Source organism: Sceloporus undulatus, chromosome 4, assembly GCF_019175285.1.
Source record: "Sceloporus undulatus isolate JIND9_A2432 ecotype Alabama chromosome 4, SceUnd_v1.1, whole genome shotgun sequence".
In the NCBI taxonomy this organism is placed as follows: Eukaryota; Metazoa; Chordata; class Lepidosauria; order Squamata; family Phrynosomatidae; genus Sceloporus; species Sceloporus undulatus.
Window position 1 is genome coordinate 776,514 of NC_056525.1, and position 13,593 is coordinate 790,106.

At 47.5% G+C, this 13,593-nt stretch overlaps 1 protein-coding gene across 1 annotated transcript in view; it reads right to left on the reverse strand.

Moving 5' to 3' along the window:
- The window catches only part of MMP9 (matrix metallopeptidase 9), a 41,209-nt gene that overhangs the window by 8,257 nt on the left and 19,359 nt on the right, over positions 1-13,593 (reverse strand). The window lies entirely within an intron of this gene.

A 13,593-nucleotide genomic window follows, 5' to 3' on the forward strand; every position in this document is an offset into this window, starting at 1 on the left:
AACAGCAAGTCTCATCTCCTTCCAGCTGTTCTCACAGTGGGGATGCGCCCATCGGCGTTTGAAGTCAAAATGTCAAGACTGAGCTTCTTGTCTTTCCTCCTAAGCCCAACCTTCAACACTCTTTTCTGTTCTGTGGACAAACATTTCCATTCAACCACAGTCCAGCAAGCCACGCAGTCTTTGGCTTTATCTTTGACCCTCTATGTCGTGTTATCCCTCCGATCCAGACCACAGTCCAAGGCTTGTAGATTCCTTTTGTACAAATTGCCAAAATCCGACCATATCTCTCTGCCTCTTCTGCCACGATCCTGGTCCATGCCCCTAGTGATCTCACGACTGGATTACTTTAATGTCCTCCTGGATGGGCCTTCCTTTTCTCACCCTCCGTCCTTTAATCTCTGTCCAGGCATTCAGGGCACGCATTATCACTTCCCACCCACCGCTCTGACCACAATCTCTCCTGTGTTGGCATCCTTCACTGGTCCCTCTCCTTCCGCATTCAGTATAAGCTCCTGCTGTCGGGACATTCAAAGCCTCCATGGACTGGCCCCTCCTTACTTATCAGGGACCTTCTTTCTCCTCACCTTCCCACCAGGGCCCTCCGTTCTGTCGTTCAAGGTCTGCTGTCTCAGCCCAGGATTTCCTCTGCCCCATCCCGGTTCGCTCCTTTTCACTTGCTGCCCCTCACTCCTGGAACCTTCTTCCTCCACAAGCAAGAGCCATCACTCTTTAACCAGCTTCAAAACGGTCTGAAAACCATTCCTATTCAGCGAAGCCTCCCAGGCATCGCATATTTGTCGTTACTATCTGCTGTTCTGTTGTTGGCTGTTTATCGATCCATTTACTGTTTCCATGTATGTCTATGTATTAATCCTACTTGTGAGTTGTATTTTCCCTGGCTAATGATTCACCATCCATTATGAAGCCCCCTCCCTCCAGTCATCTCCCTGATCCAGGCCTCGAGGGAGAGGAACCTGGACCTCCCCTTCCGCCACCACTCCCTTCTCCTTTGTTTGTCTTTTAGATTGTACGTGAGGGCAGGGAAACCGTCTAATAAAAAGATTATATGTACAGCGCTGTGTAAATTTACAGCGCTTTCATAAATAAAGGTTAATAATACTAATAAAAAGGCAAAGGCCACAATGTGGAAGGCAAATGATACAAGGGAAGCCTTGCCACCATCCGCATCCATTCAGTGTCTTGACAGCTGCAGCATTTACACCTTGCCCTTTAAAGCCTCCTAGAAAACACGTAAAATTGGGGATACCCACAGGGCACCTCAGTCCGGTCCCCTTCTTCTGCCCTGTGCAGGGAACTCACAATCGATCCTTAAAACAGTGCTTCCTTTCACCTCTTAACCTTATCCAGGAGCAGCTCCATAACAGGCTTTATGGTTAAGGTTTATAGGGATTCAGCCCCCAGAATTCCTGGCAGTTGGCCAAGGTGGCTGGGCTTCGGGAGTTGGAGTCCCAAAAACAACAGGAACCAAAATTTGTCAAGGCTGCCTCCTTTCTCATGTGCCTACATTTTGCTGTGAATAAAAGTTTGGCTGAAACACATGGAACCATTTCCTTCTTGTTAAATATACAGTGGGTACCTTGGCGTTTGGTTCCGGAGCCCCTTGGAAACTTCAAGTATCATCATCCACAATGAATGGACAGTAAAATGGCATCCATACTAGAAATGGCAAAAGCAAAAGGCTGCCTTCTGGAAGGTATATATTTCTAAGACTTTCCAAAACCCTAGATGCTGGATAAAAAACCCGTGGGGCGGAGGGCTGACTGCATGTGAAGGATTTGGACTCTCAATGATAGCCCATTCAGTTTTTTCGCTGAAGCATCCGGTTTTTAAAAAGAGGGTGAAATTGGCCGTTCTCCCTGTCTTCAGCTCTTGTTGGCGAGGGATATTGTGAGGAGGAAAGCAGAGGTCTTTGGCTTTGACAACTTTTAAGAAACTTTGCTGTTTGGTGGCAGGAGCCCGGATTTGGGATTCGTATGGTATGCATTTTGCAAAGAATAAGGACTTAAAGGAAAGATAGTGAAGAATGAAAAGAAATGGAAGCAGCTGCAGCACAAGGCGCTTCGACTTAAGGACAAGGAAAACGCTAAATCGTCTGTGTCAGTTGTGAAATGCTGTAAAAGGGCATCTCTCAAAAAAGGGCGGAACGAGAAATGCATTCATAGAATATTAAATTGGACGAGACCCCCAGGAGGCCACCCATTCCGACCCTTTTCTCCTTCCATGCAGGAACTCACAATCAAAGGCCTCTTAGACAGATGGCCATCCCGCCCTGCTATGTTCAGGGTGCATCTCCTTCGTGCAGCTTATTGTTTGGGTCCTAGTCTCTGGAGCATCAGAAAACAAGTTGCTCCCTCCGGAATATGACATCCCTTCAAATCCTTAAAACGGGCTCTCCTATCACCTCTTAACCTTCTCTTCCCAGGCTAACCAGCCCCAAACTTCTGGAGTCTTCCTCATAGGAACCCAATGAAGCAATGGATGCAAGCTCCGGGAAAAGGGATGCAGCTCAACATTAGGAGGACCTCCTGACAGTAAGGAACACAATCCTTCCTCAGATGCTTTAAAGACAAAAGCTGGCTGGCCACTGTCAATGGGATGCTTTATGGAGAGTTCCTGCATGGCCGAATGGGGTTGGACTGGGTGGCCCTTCTTGGAGTCTCTTCCCAGCCCTATACTTTGGATGAATTATGTGGGCTGGTCAATGGGGCGTCCACTGGGATTGGCCGCTGGGTGGGAGGTAAATTGTTGGTCCAGGGCAGTGTGTTGCGCGATGGCGCACACGTTATGCTGGGGCGGCAGGAACAAAACTAACGAGTGGCGCAGTTGCCTGCGGGACGGCCATGGTGTCAGCCCAACTTTGGAGCTCACGTGTGGACAGTGGGGTCTCCCAACTGTTTGGGGAGAAAACCCATCTTTTTTTTTTTTTTTTTTTTTTTTTTTTTTTTTTTTTTTTTTTTTTTTTTTTTTTTTTTGCCCCCTTTTAAAGACTGTCTGCTTCCGCCCCATAATGGCAGCGTTCCTCAGGCCTGGCATATGGCTTGTACCATTTTGTCCCATTTCAAATCCGCGAAGTGACCCTTGTGGGAACAAGCCTCCTTGACGAAGCACGGAGCAATTGTTTGTCCGTTTTATGAATGTCCTCCTTGGACAAACTGGTGTACACAATTTCACAGGACATGATCTGCGGCGGCCAATTACCTTTGGAAAGCCAAGTTTCTGACAGCCATCCAATCACCTGAAATTGGGGTGAAAGCACACATTACGGAAATGTGAATCTGGTGGTTATGACATTTCGTGAAAAGGAAGCCAAAGGAGAGGAAGGGATCAAGAGGCATTATTACCATGGAAATCAGCTAAGAAGCTAAACCGTCTGCCCTTTTCAAAGGTTGTCAGCTATAAGATCACAGAGGAAGCGGGAAGACAGGATCATTAATTTAGGAAAACCAACAGCTGGAAACAACATATTCCCAAGGCTTCCCAGGAAAAATGTTTGATGGAACAGAAGCATCTCAATATGGCAAGTATACTTGCCACAATATGTTGGAAACCGTCGAATCACCCCACACCAAATTGGGTTTGGGGTTGTGCATAGGTCGCACCGTGCGCTAGCAACGAGGGAACTGGCAAGCATTTCTCCGCTGGACTGCGCAATGCTTGCCAACTGTTCGGCTTTGAGATCTTGCGCCAAAGACGAGCATCCACCAGCCTTGTGTCTTTGTGTGTTTGTGTGTGTAAGTGCTTTGTGTGACCGTGACATTCCTCTTGTGGCTCAGATAATAACAACTGAGTGTTACTTATCATTCTGGGAGTTCTATTTCCTTTTACAACATTTTTTAACATTAGCCAAAAGGCCGAGAAGCGAGTTGAAAGTACCTGAAATGCATGCAATGAAAGAGACGCGTATGGTTTTATAGTGCAGCTCTATTGTAAGCAGAGGTCAACCTCGCCGGGAACACTGTATATTCAGGGGCCGGGAAGGTAGGGGGGTTATTTGGACATGGGAAGGGAACAGGTTTTGGATTATATTGGTTATGAATTATGTTCATATGACTCTTTTTCTGTTTTAGTTTAAAACAGGAAGCAAAGAAAACAGAAAAAAAGGGTCATACGGTCATCCCTCCTTATCCATGCATTTTTATCCACGGATTCACTCCCTGGCTTGAAAAAATATTCAAAGAAGTATAAACTCCCACAAAGCCAATCCTTGATTTTCCAATTTATATAAAGGGACACCAGTTGGCTCTGCCTATTTATATTGAATGGGACTTGAGCATCCATGGATTTGTTATCCCACCGAGGATTGTCTATTAACACAATTCATCATAATAATTATAATCCGACCAAACCCCGTTTCCTTCCCATTTCCATAACCCCCGACCCCTCCCTCCTCCCTGATGTATGGTCCCCTGCAAGGCTGACCTCTTCTTACAATAGAGCTACTACTAATAAAAACATATCTCTTCGCTCAGTTGCTCGCATTTCACGTCGGTTCTCTTCGCTTCTTGGCCTTTTGGCTAAGATCAGGCGTGGAGTTCTATTACACCTAGGCTTAGAGGTCCTGCCTGGAGTCCCCCCGCCCTCCCTTTGCTAAATTAGGGAGCTAAATCAATTTCCTCATTGTGGGTGTTTCCTGAGCCCCGGGTTTGGGGTAACATTATTGGCCCTCCGAAAAGGAGTGTGCACTCAGAAGCGACCCGGCAACCCAGCCCCTGCTGGAGGTCTGCATTGCCAGCTTGACCCTTGTCTTGGGGAGAGCCTCAGGCGGACGCCCCCCCCCAAAAAAAAACCAGGAAGAATTCTGTGGGGACCCCCATTCCGTCTGTTTGGGTTCCCTTCTTCCAAGCCCCCATTTCGATTTTACTTGATTTATTTCCAAACTAACAGGGTTACCAATTATCAGTCACTTTGCCATCCTAACACTTTCTGCTGGGCTGGTCTTGCTTTTAGTCGTCTCCTTCTTGCTTATGGGATAGAGCGTAATAATCATAATAATAATACTCATAATAAACATTTTATTTGTATACGCTTTTCCATAGCTAACGCGGTTTTACAGACCATCTAAAACCCATTAAAAACCTCTCAAAAACTAGATAAAATCCACTATCCAAATTATACCAATCTGAACACAGTCACACCCAGTCAATGGCATCAGCATAGGACGCTTCATTTCGGGGGCAAGGCTTGACAAAAAAAGGAAGGGTTGAAGCCTTTTAAAAAATGTTTCCAGGGGGGTACCAAATGGCGCTCCTTGAGGAGACCATTCAAAATTGTGGGGCCGCCACCGAAAAGGGCCATCGTGATGTAAACACCAATTTGGAAGGTTGAAATCTCAACAGATTTCCCGGATGTTCTGCGTACTGTGGGGCAGATTTATATGGGAGATGCGGTCCTCAAGTAACTGGGCCCAAGCCCTATCGGGCTTTATAGGCAATAACCATACTTGTATTGTGCTCAGAAGCAAGTAACTCGGGGATTAGTTTATGTCTTTGCAGAGAGAAAACCCAGTGTTGAGTGAAACCCTCCCGAAACCACGGCTCCCTTTTTAGCGGGCAAAGGCCTGGAAAGGACAGTGGCCCTTCTTCCTGCTTGGGGCTTGATCCAGGACCCCTCGTGGATCACCAAACTCCATCGATGCTCAAGTCCCATTACATACAATGGCAGAGCAAAATGGTCTCCCTTATATAACATGGGAAAAAAATCAAGGTTTGATACATGGAACTGTATACTTAAAAAAAACCATTTTCAAGCCATGGCATGCTTGATTCCGTGGATAGAATTTTAAATAAAACAATCCGTGCTGATAAGGGGAGGGCCAACTGCGTTTCTTTTACCACAGACAATCTAAAAAGCCAGGCCAAACTGCCCAAATTGCTGGGGGGCTTCACTTGCCTCATTCCATAGAATTCATAGATGTTTCACACATACTCTTATCGTGCTACTATTCCACTTTGACGCTCTAGCTGCCTCCTGTTGCATTCTGTGATTTACGCTTTTAAGGAGGGGTATTTAGAATACCTGAGAACTCTAAATACCCCTCCTTAAAAACTGCCCAAATCCAGAATGCAACAGGAGGCAGGCTAGAGCCGTCAAAGTGGAATAGTAGCACTATAAGAGTATTAGCTGTGATGATAAAACATCATAGAATTAGAGTTGGAAGAAGAACCGCAAGGCCCCTGATTCCATTTCCAACTCCCTTTCTTCTGCCAGCAGGAAATCACAATCAAGGATCCCCAGCCAGATGGGCCATCCAGCCCCTCTTAAAGAAACTCCAAGAGGGGAGATCCATTACACTCCGAGGAAGGAGTTTGTTCCACTGTCGATTAGCCTGACTCTCAGGAAGTTCCTCCTAAGTTGAGCTGCGAATCTCTTTTCCTGTAGTTGCATCCATTGTTTGTGTTTTAAAGCCCTTATCAGGATGAGTGTTGACACTGGGGGTCTTCTGCACTGGGGATTCGAATCGCGTTATTCGCCAACGTACTGTCATTACCTGGGAGTCCTTCAGCATTGGCCAGGATTCAAAATTGGCCACTCTGCATTCGCGCGAAGTGCATTCAGTTGCAGAAATGTTTTGTCACACCGGTGCTCAACATGGGATTGGGCGATCACATCGGCCGCCTCGCACATGCTCAAGTGGTGCCCTGCATGGGTGCAACCTTAAACGTGTGTTTTGTTGGTTTGGGGGGTGGGCCCCTTCCCCCCCCCCCACCCCCCCCCCCTCCCCTTTTTTTTGTGTTTTTGTTTTTTTTTTTTCGTTTTTTTTTTTTTTCTTTTTTTTTTGTTTTGTTTTTTTTTTTTTTTTTTTTTTGTTTTTTTTTTTTTGTTTTTTTTGTTTTCGGGGGGAAGGGAGGTCACGTCTGGACAGCCCGGGTTAAAACAGAGGGAGAGCCAGCTTAGAACCTTAAACAAGGCGATACAACGTGACCATTACGTTTCCTCTCGAAATTCTGCTGGGTTTTAATGTTACCCCCAGGAACTTCCATTGAAACAAAGAGCAATGACCCGGTTCTACGTGTGTTGGGTGTGTGTGTGAGTGTGTGAGTTGTATCGGGGGGGGGGAGGGAGAATCCAGCGGGCTGTCAAAGAGGATGGATGGCCATCTAAGTCCAATGGGGGATGATTGATTAAGAGTTCCTCCTACTAATCCCTGCTTGGGGATCCAGGCCCGGGCTTGCATCCCCAGCAGGGAACAGGCGCGGGGCCGCTACAATCGCGGCGCTCGCCCACCGTTCCAAAGGCCTCCTCCTCCTCCTCCCGCTTGAGAGGCAGCCTAGGCTGGCTCCCAAGCCGTTCGGGAGGAGGAGGAGGCTGCTGGTAAAAGCGATTCCAGCGGCCCCCGCGCCTCTTCCCTTGCCTGGGATTGAAGCCTAGGCTGGCTCCCAAAGCGGGAGGAGCAGGAGGAGGGAGGCTGCGGGACAATCCGCGATTCCCGTTGCCCCCGCGCCTCTTCACCTGCCCTGGGATGCCGCCAGGGATGCCTCTCAAAGCCAGGAGGAGGAGGAGGAGGCTGCTGGAACCACGATCAGCCGCCCCACGCATCTTCCCTGCCTGGGAGCAGCCAGGGATGCCTCTTCAAGCCGGGAGGAGAGGCGGAGGAGGCCGCTGAAACCGCCCCCCCCCGCTTCCTGGACCCGGCAAGGGAAAGTACCCCACCGGAAGTTAAAATTGGAATCTGGGTGTCTTGCGATGGGAATTCAGGACTGGGTAGTCACACCAGACCCCTTCGCACTGAGATCGAAACAGCGCCCCCAATAGGCTATTGCCACCCTTATCAGCGCATGGGCCAACACGCTCCAAAAAGAGGTGTTGGGATATAGCAAAACTTCGCATGCTACGCCTTTCTAGTACTATACTCTATGCGGTTTTAGGACCAAGATCTTTCTAGGACATGCATGTTCAATGGTAGTTTTATTGCTTACTAACAACCCCTCCTCACTTCCACTATTCATTCCTGTTACCCTGAGGACACTTTATACCTTTCTTTTGTTCTTGGGTGAAGAAGACCCATCGCCATTACCTTACTAGGTTGGCCCGACTGCGCAGCCTCTCCCAAGTGGAGCTGGTATGCATGCTGAGAGAACTAACTTTCTTTGAGCTGCATGGAGACTGTTTTTTCTACCTGAATTTTCCTGCAACATGCAGCTGTACCTGTTTACTGGTTTGTACACATGATTGTAAGTAAAACTTATTTTCTTTTTTTCATTTTAAACAAGTGACTGTGTTCTTTTATGGGGACATTGGGGGCTGGCGAGAAAGGTTGGAGCTAGTTTAAATATTTTTCCGCTTGCTCACTCTTTTGCGTGGGGACTCTGCTAGCAAGACTAAACTAATCTGCTTCTCCTTCCTGAGTTTCTGACACTTCTCAAGGAAGAACCAATATTCCCAACAAGAGGAGCCAGTACGCATTCAGTTCGGCAGCTCGCGGCATGTCACATGAGTGCGGATTGGGCCAATTCGAATGCTGGTATGATGGTTTGTGTTGAAATAACGCGGAATTCGAATCGCCCAGTGTGGAAGAACCCCCAGTTCCACACTCATCTGATAGCTGGCTCCCTCCTTCATATGAATCCCTTTCAATATTAAACAGGGCTATCTATCACCTCTTAACTTCTTTCTCCAGGCTAACCTCCCCAGCTCCCTAGTCGTTCCTCAGGGCATGGTTCCGCCCTTCACATTTTTGTGCCCTCCTTTGGACACGCTCCCGTTCTCAATGTCCTTTTTGAATTGGGGGCCCGAATGGACACAATATTATTCCAGGTGGGGCCTGACCAAGCAGAATAAGTGGCACTATTATTCTCTTGATCTAGAAACTATCTTCTATTGATGCGCCTAAAATGCATTGGCTTTTAGCTGCCGCATCCACTGTTACTCATGTTCACTTGTGGTCTACTTGACTCCTAGATCCCTTTTCAGTAGTTTCATTCAGCCCGGTGCCCCCCATAATCCTATATCTGTGCATTTATTTTTCCGCCCTAAGTGCAATACCTTACATTTCTCTGTGTGAATTTCATTTTGTTAGCTTTGGCCAGCTTTCTCAGTCTATTCAGGTCATTTTGAATTTGATCCTGTCCTCGGGGTATTAGCTATTCCCTAATTTGGTTCATCTGCAAATTTGATAAGTATTCCCCCAATTTTTTCCTCCAAGTCATTGATAGATGTTGAACAGTACTCCTTCAACATTACAGATGGACTTTGCATTTTCAAAAGGTTGGGTTTTTTTATTCCCAAGGTCACACCCGACCTGAAGGGACCTTTAGGAAACCCGAGTCCCTCTGGGGCCAGAGCCAATGCAGGGGACCCCCTTCTTTCCCATTCCCATCTCACAGTCCTGTGACCCCTTCCAGACCCCGCGACTTCAGCATCCACACTGCGCCTGTTGTGCTTCTTCTTGTTGCGTGCCTTCAAAGTAATTTTGAAATGCTAGATATAGGATGGGAGAAGGGACAGCTTAATGAGACTTCTACGTATGAAAGGGATCTGGGGTCCAAGTAGACCACCAGCTGAACATGAGTCAAAGTGCGATGCGGCACTACAGGCCATGCGATTTTAGGCTGCATCAATACAAGTATAGTTTCTAGATCAGAGAGAAATGTGCCACTCTCTTCTGCTCTGGTCAGGCCCCACTGGAATAATTGTGTCCAGTTCTGGGGCCAATTCAAAAAGGACATTGAAACTGGAGCCCTGTGTCAAAGGAGGGAGACCAAATGGTGAAGGGTCTGAAACCTGAGCCCTATGAGTTAGGGAGCTGGGGAGTTTAGCCTGGAAAAAAACGGTTAGGATGTATGATACCCTGTTTAAGTATTTGAGGGATGTCATCTTGAGAAGGGAGCAAACCTGTTTTTGCGCTGCTCCAAGAGACTAGGACCCAATGGAGCAAGGATGCAAGCTCCAGGAAAAAGAGATTCCACCTCAACATTAGGAGGAACTTCTTGAGGTAAGGGCTGTTTGACAGTGGAACAAACTCCTTCCTCGAGTGTAGTGGAGTCTCCCTCCTTGGAGGCCTTTAAAAAGAGGCGTGGGCATTGTGATGCTTTGATGGAGAGTTATTGCATGGCAGAAAAGGTTTGGACTGGATAGCCCTTGGGGTCTCTTCTAACTCTATGATTCTATGATTCATTTCCAGCTTATGGCGAACTAAGGCAAGCCAGTCATGGGGTTTTGGGGGGCTGAGGGAGTGTGACTTCCCAAGGTCCCTCAGTGGATTTCTATGGCTGAGCAGGGAGTCAAATCCTAGTCCTCAGAGTCATAGTTCAACGCTCAAACCACTGGCCTACTTTTTCCAACACAAGCATCTTCTCCAATGGTAAAGGGATCTAGAGATCATGAAACCTTGCACATTTTTTGGGTGACATTGTGGTTGGATGAATAAAAGTATTGCACTAATAAGCTGATTCCTCAACACTCAGGAAGTTCCTACAAATCTGTTGTATTAGGAGATATTTATTTATAGTGGTATGTTTGTATGCTTTGTCTAGGGGTGTTTGTGTGTGTGTGTGTGTCTGTCTTCTATGTATATGCATTTGTAACACAAAATATGTATAACACTAATTTAAAACAACCACACAAAATATTTAAAGGTATTGCACTCATCTGGGTGGCGAGTTTTCCTGGTGGCCAGTTGCAGCTCCCTTGCGCTCCTTCATTTGCTTGATGAATTCCTTGCCCTCCGGAGCTCAGGAGACTGCATCCAGTGAATGATGTTATTAGACTGGGAAAGAATGGAGTAAAGCAGGGAGAAAAAACACCTGGCAACGACAAGGACCTCAGCGTGCGCCACTTTGGAAGACTTAAGAGGTGGCTCTGTTCCTGGCAGAGGTTTGTGTGCCCAGGAGCCCAGCTTGGGAGGCTTGTGCCACAAAAGATCCAGTTTTGCTGCAGCGAAAGTGCCAGGGAAGGCTACAGTCTCATTATGGAAGTTGCTGCAAATGCTAACATGTGACGTCTGTTCTCCAAGGCACATGTGTACATGCACAACACAGACAAAAGGCCCCAAACAAAACCTCTGCAGACTGAGAGAGGCAATAGCAACGCTGATCTCTCAATATCTTCCCATAGCAACCTCTGGCCAGGATCATAGAACTGTAGAATCATGGAGTTGGAAGAGACCCTAAGAAGGGCCACCCAGTCCAACCCCCTTCTGCCATGCAGGAATTCCCAATCAATGTATCCCCATTGACAGACGGCCATTCAGCCTCTGCTTGCTTTGAAACCTCCAAGGAAGGAGACTCCACCACCTTCCGAAGCAGCGAAGTTTTCTACTGTCAAACTGCTCTTAGGAAGTGCTTCCTAATGTTGAGATGGGATCTCTTTTCTTGTCACTTGCATCCATTCTCCTGTCGCTTGCATCTATTCCCTGGAGCAGCAGAAAACAAGCTCTCTCCATCAAGGAATCTCACTGCTATACAGTTGCAAGGACCCCTTTGCCCCACTGTCACCTCCTTGGCTTGGAAGGAACATCAGAAGAACCCAGAGCCCAGATCAGAGGGAAACCCCCTTGATACCCCAAAAATGGATGGGGGGGGCTGGGGGGTGTCCCTGCCGAATATCAGCATTGCTTCAAGTGTTGAGGGAATTAGCTTTTGCTCACTGGGTAACCTTTGCACTGCTTGCCCCAGTGTATACCAATACTAACTGAGGAGCACTCCTGCAGAAGCATGCAGGAGGAATTCAGGTTTTGGCTGAATTAAGAAGGGGATGCGGGGGCTCAAGGGGTTAAGACGCCGGCTCTGGTGATGGCAAGATTGGCAGGTTGGCAGTCCGAGGCGCAGGTGCCCCTTGATGGGGTGAGCTGCCATCACTAGAACCAGCCTCTGCCAGCCTAGCAGTTGGAAAGCATGCCAAAAAACGCAAGGAGATAGATTAAGAGCCACTTCTCAGTGGGAAGGTCAAATGTTTGGTGCAGCTATGTTGGACACATGGCCACCGGAGCAGTCCTGAGGCAATGCTGGCTCTTTGGCTTAGTAACGGAGATGACCACTACCCCTATGGTCAGACACTGCTTGACCACCTTGTCAACAGGGAATACCTTTACCTTTTCCTCTAAGAAGTTCTTATACAAAAAATGCTGAATGAAGATAGCAATTCAGACTCAGCATGCAGAGCTAACCAAGATGGAATGGGATATCTGACTTCTTAGGGGTTTGCAGTCTGGTTATAACTGCCTGTTTGATGAGCAGACCATGGAAAGCTGGAGTGGCTCAGACTGGGAGGTCTGAGGATGACCAGAACATGCACAGAGTGCAGAGGTGAGAACCATGTTTGTACCTAAAAACTAGCCCCAAGCAAAGGGCTTCTGGTCAGGTCAGAAAAGCTGGATGTCTTTCCCCAGAAATCGACAATGGGATCCTGGCTGGTTGGTGGCTTTGTTTGATTTTAGCCTGTAACAAAAAGTGATTAGATCAGGATATCCCTGAAATAGATGGAGACAACAGCAGCTAAACAGAGAAGTTGTCTTATTCTTTTGGATGCAAGGAGATCCTTTGTCTCCAGTTGCAAGAGGAAATGCAGATATGATAGCCCTGTTTAAGCATTTGGAGAGGTGTCATATTAAAGATGGAGCAAGCTTGTTTTCTGCTGCTCCAGAGACTAGGATTTGGAACAATGGATGCAGACTGCAGGAAAAGAGATTAGGAGGAACTTTCTGACAGCAAGGGCTTTTTGCCAGTGGAAGACACTCCTTTGGAGGCTCACACAGTATATATACACCCAACTTTTTCCAGGCAAAGCATTCTCTGCAGATGCTGGCGAAACGTCAGGAAGAAACTTTTCTGGAACATGGACACAGAGCCCCCCAAAACCCCACAAAAAACTACTGAAGACACTCCTTCTTTGGAAATTTTGGTGGAGTCTCTTTCCTTGGTGGCCTTCTGTTGGGCATGTTGTAACTGAGAGTTCCTGCATGGCAGAAAGGGGTTGGACTGGATCAGGGCCCTTGAGTCTCTTCCAACTCTATCATTTTATGACTCTATGGGACACTTCCCATTGCCTGGATGTGCGCATGCCTCGGGAGATGTTCCTTTTCTCCTGGGAACCTGACCTAGTGTTCCTGAATGTTCATTAATCTTTCCAAAACTTGCTACTTCCAGATAGGAGAGATGAAATTTGGGGACTCCAAACTATAAGGTGCTCACATCCTCCAGTCCAGCACCGTTGACCCCAATGGCTGACCACTAGCCCCAGTGGCATTAAGCCCAGCAGCAGGAGCAGGGGGCAACCGGCAGACAGGGGCAGGCTATCTCTGGCACTAGAGGAGCATAAAGCGAGGCCCCTCCTAGAAGCCCGGAGTTGGAAAATAGCCCCCAAAGGGCCATCCAGCCCAACTCCTTTCTGCCGTGCAGGAACTCTCAATCAAAGCACCCCTTGGGACGCATGACCATCCAGCGTCTGTATAAAAACAGCTTGCAGTACAGAAGGAGATTGGACTGGATGGCCCTTGGGGGTCTCTTCCAGCTCTAGGGCTCGGTGCTTCTTGACAGTGAGAGTCATTTGGCAAATGCCTAGAGAGGTATCATCATCATCATCATCATCAACATCATCATCAAAATTGGGACACTAAGCAGCTTAGAAATTAAAAAA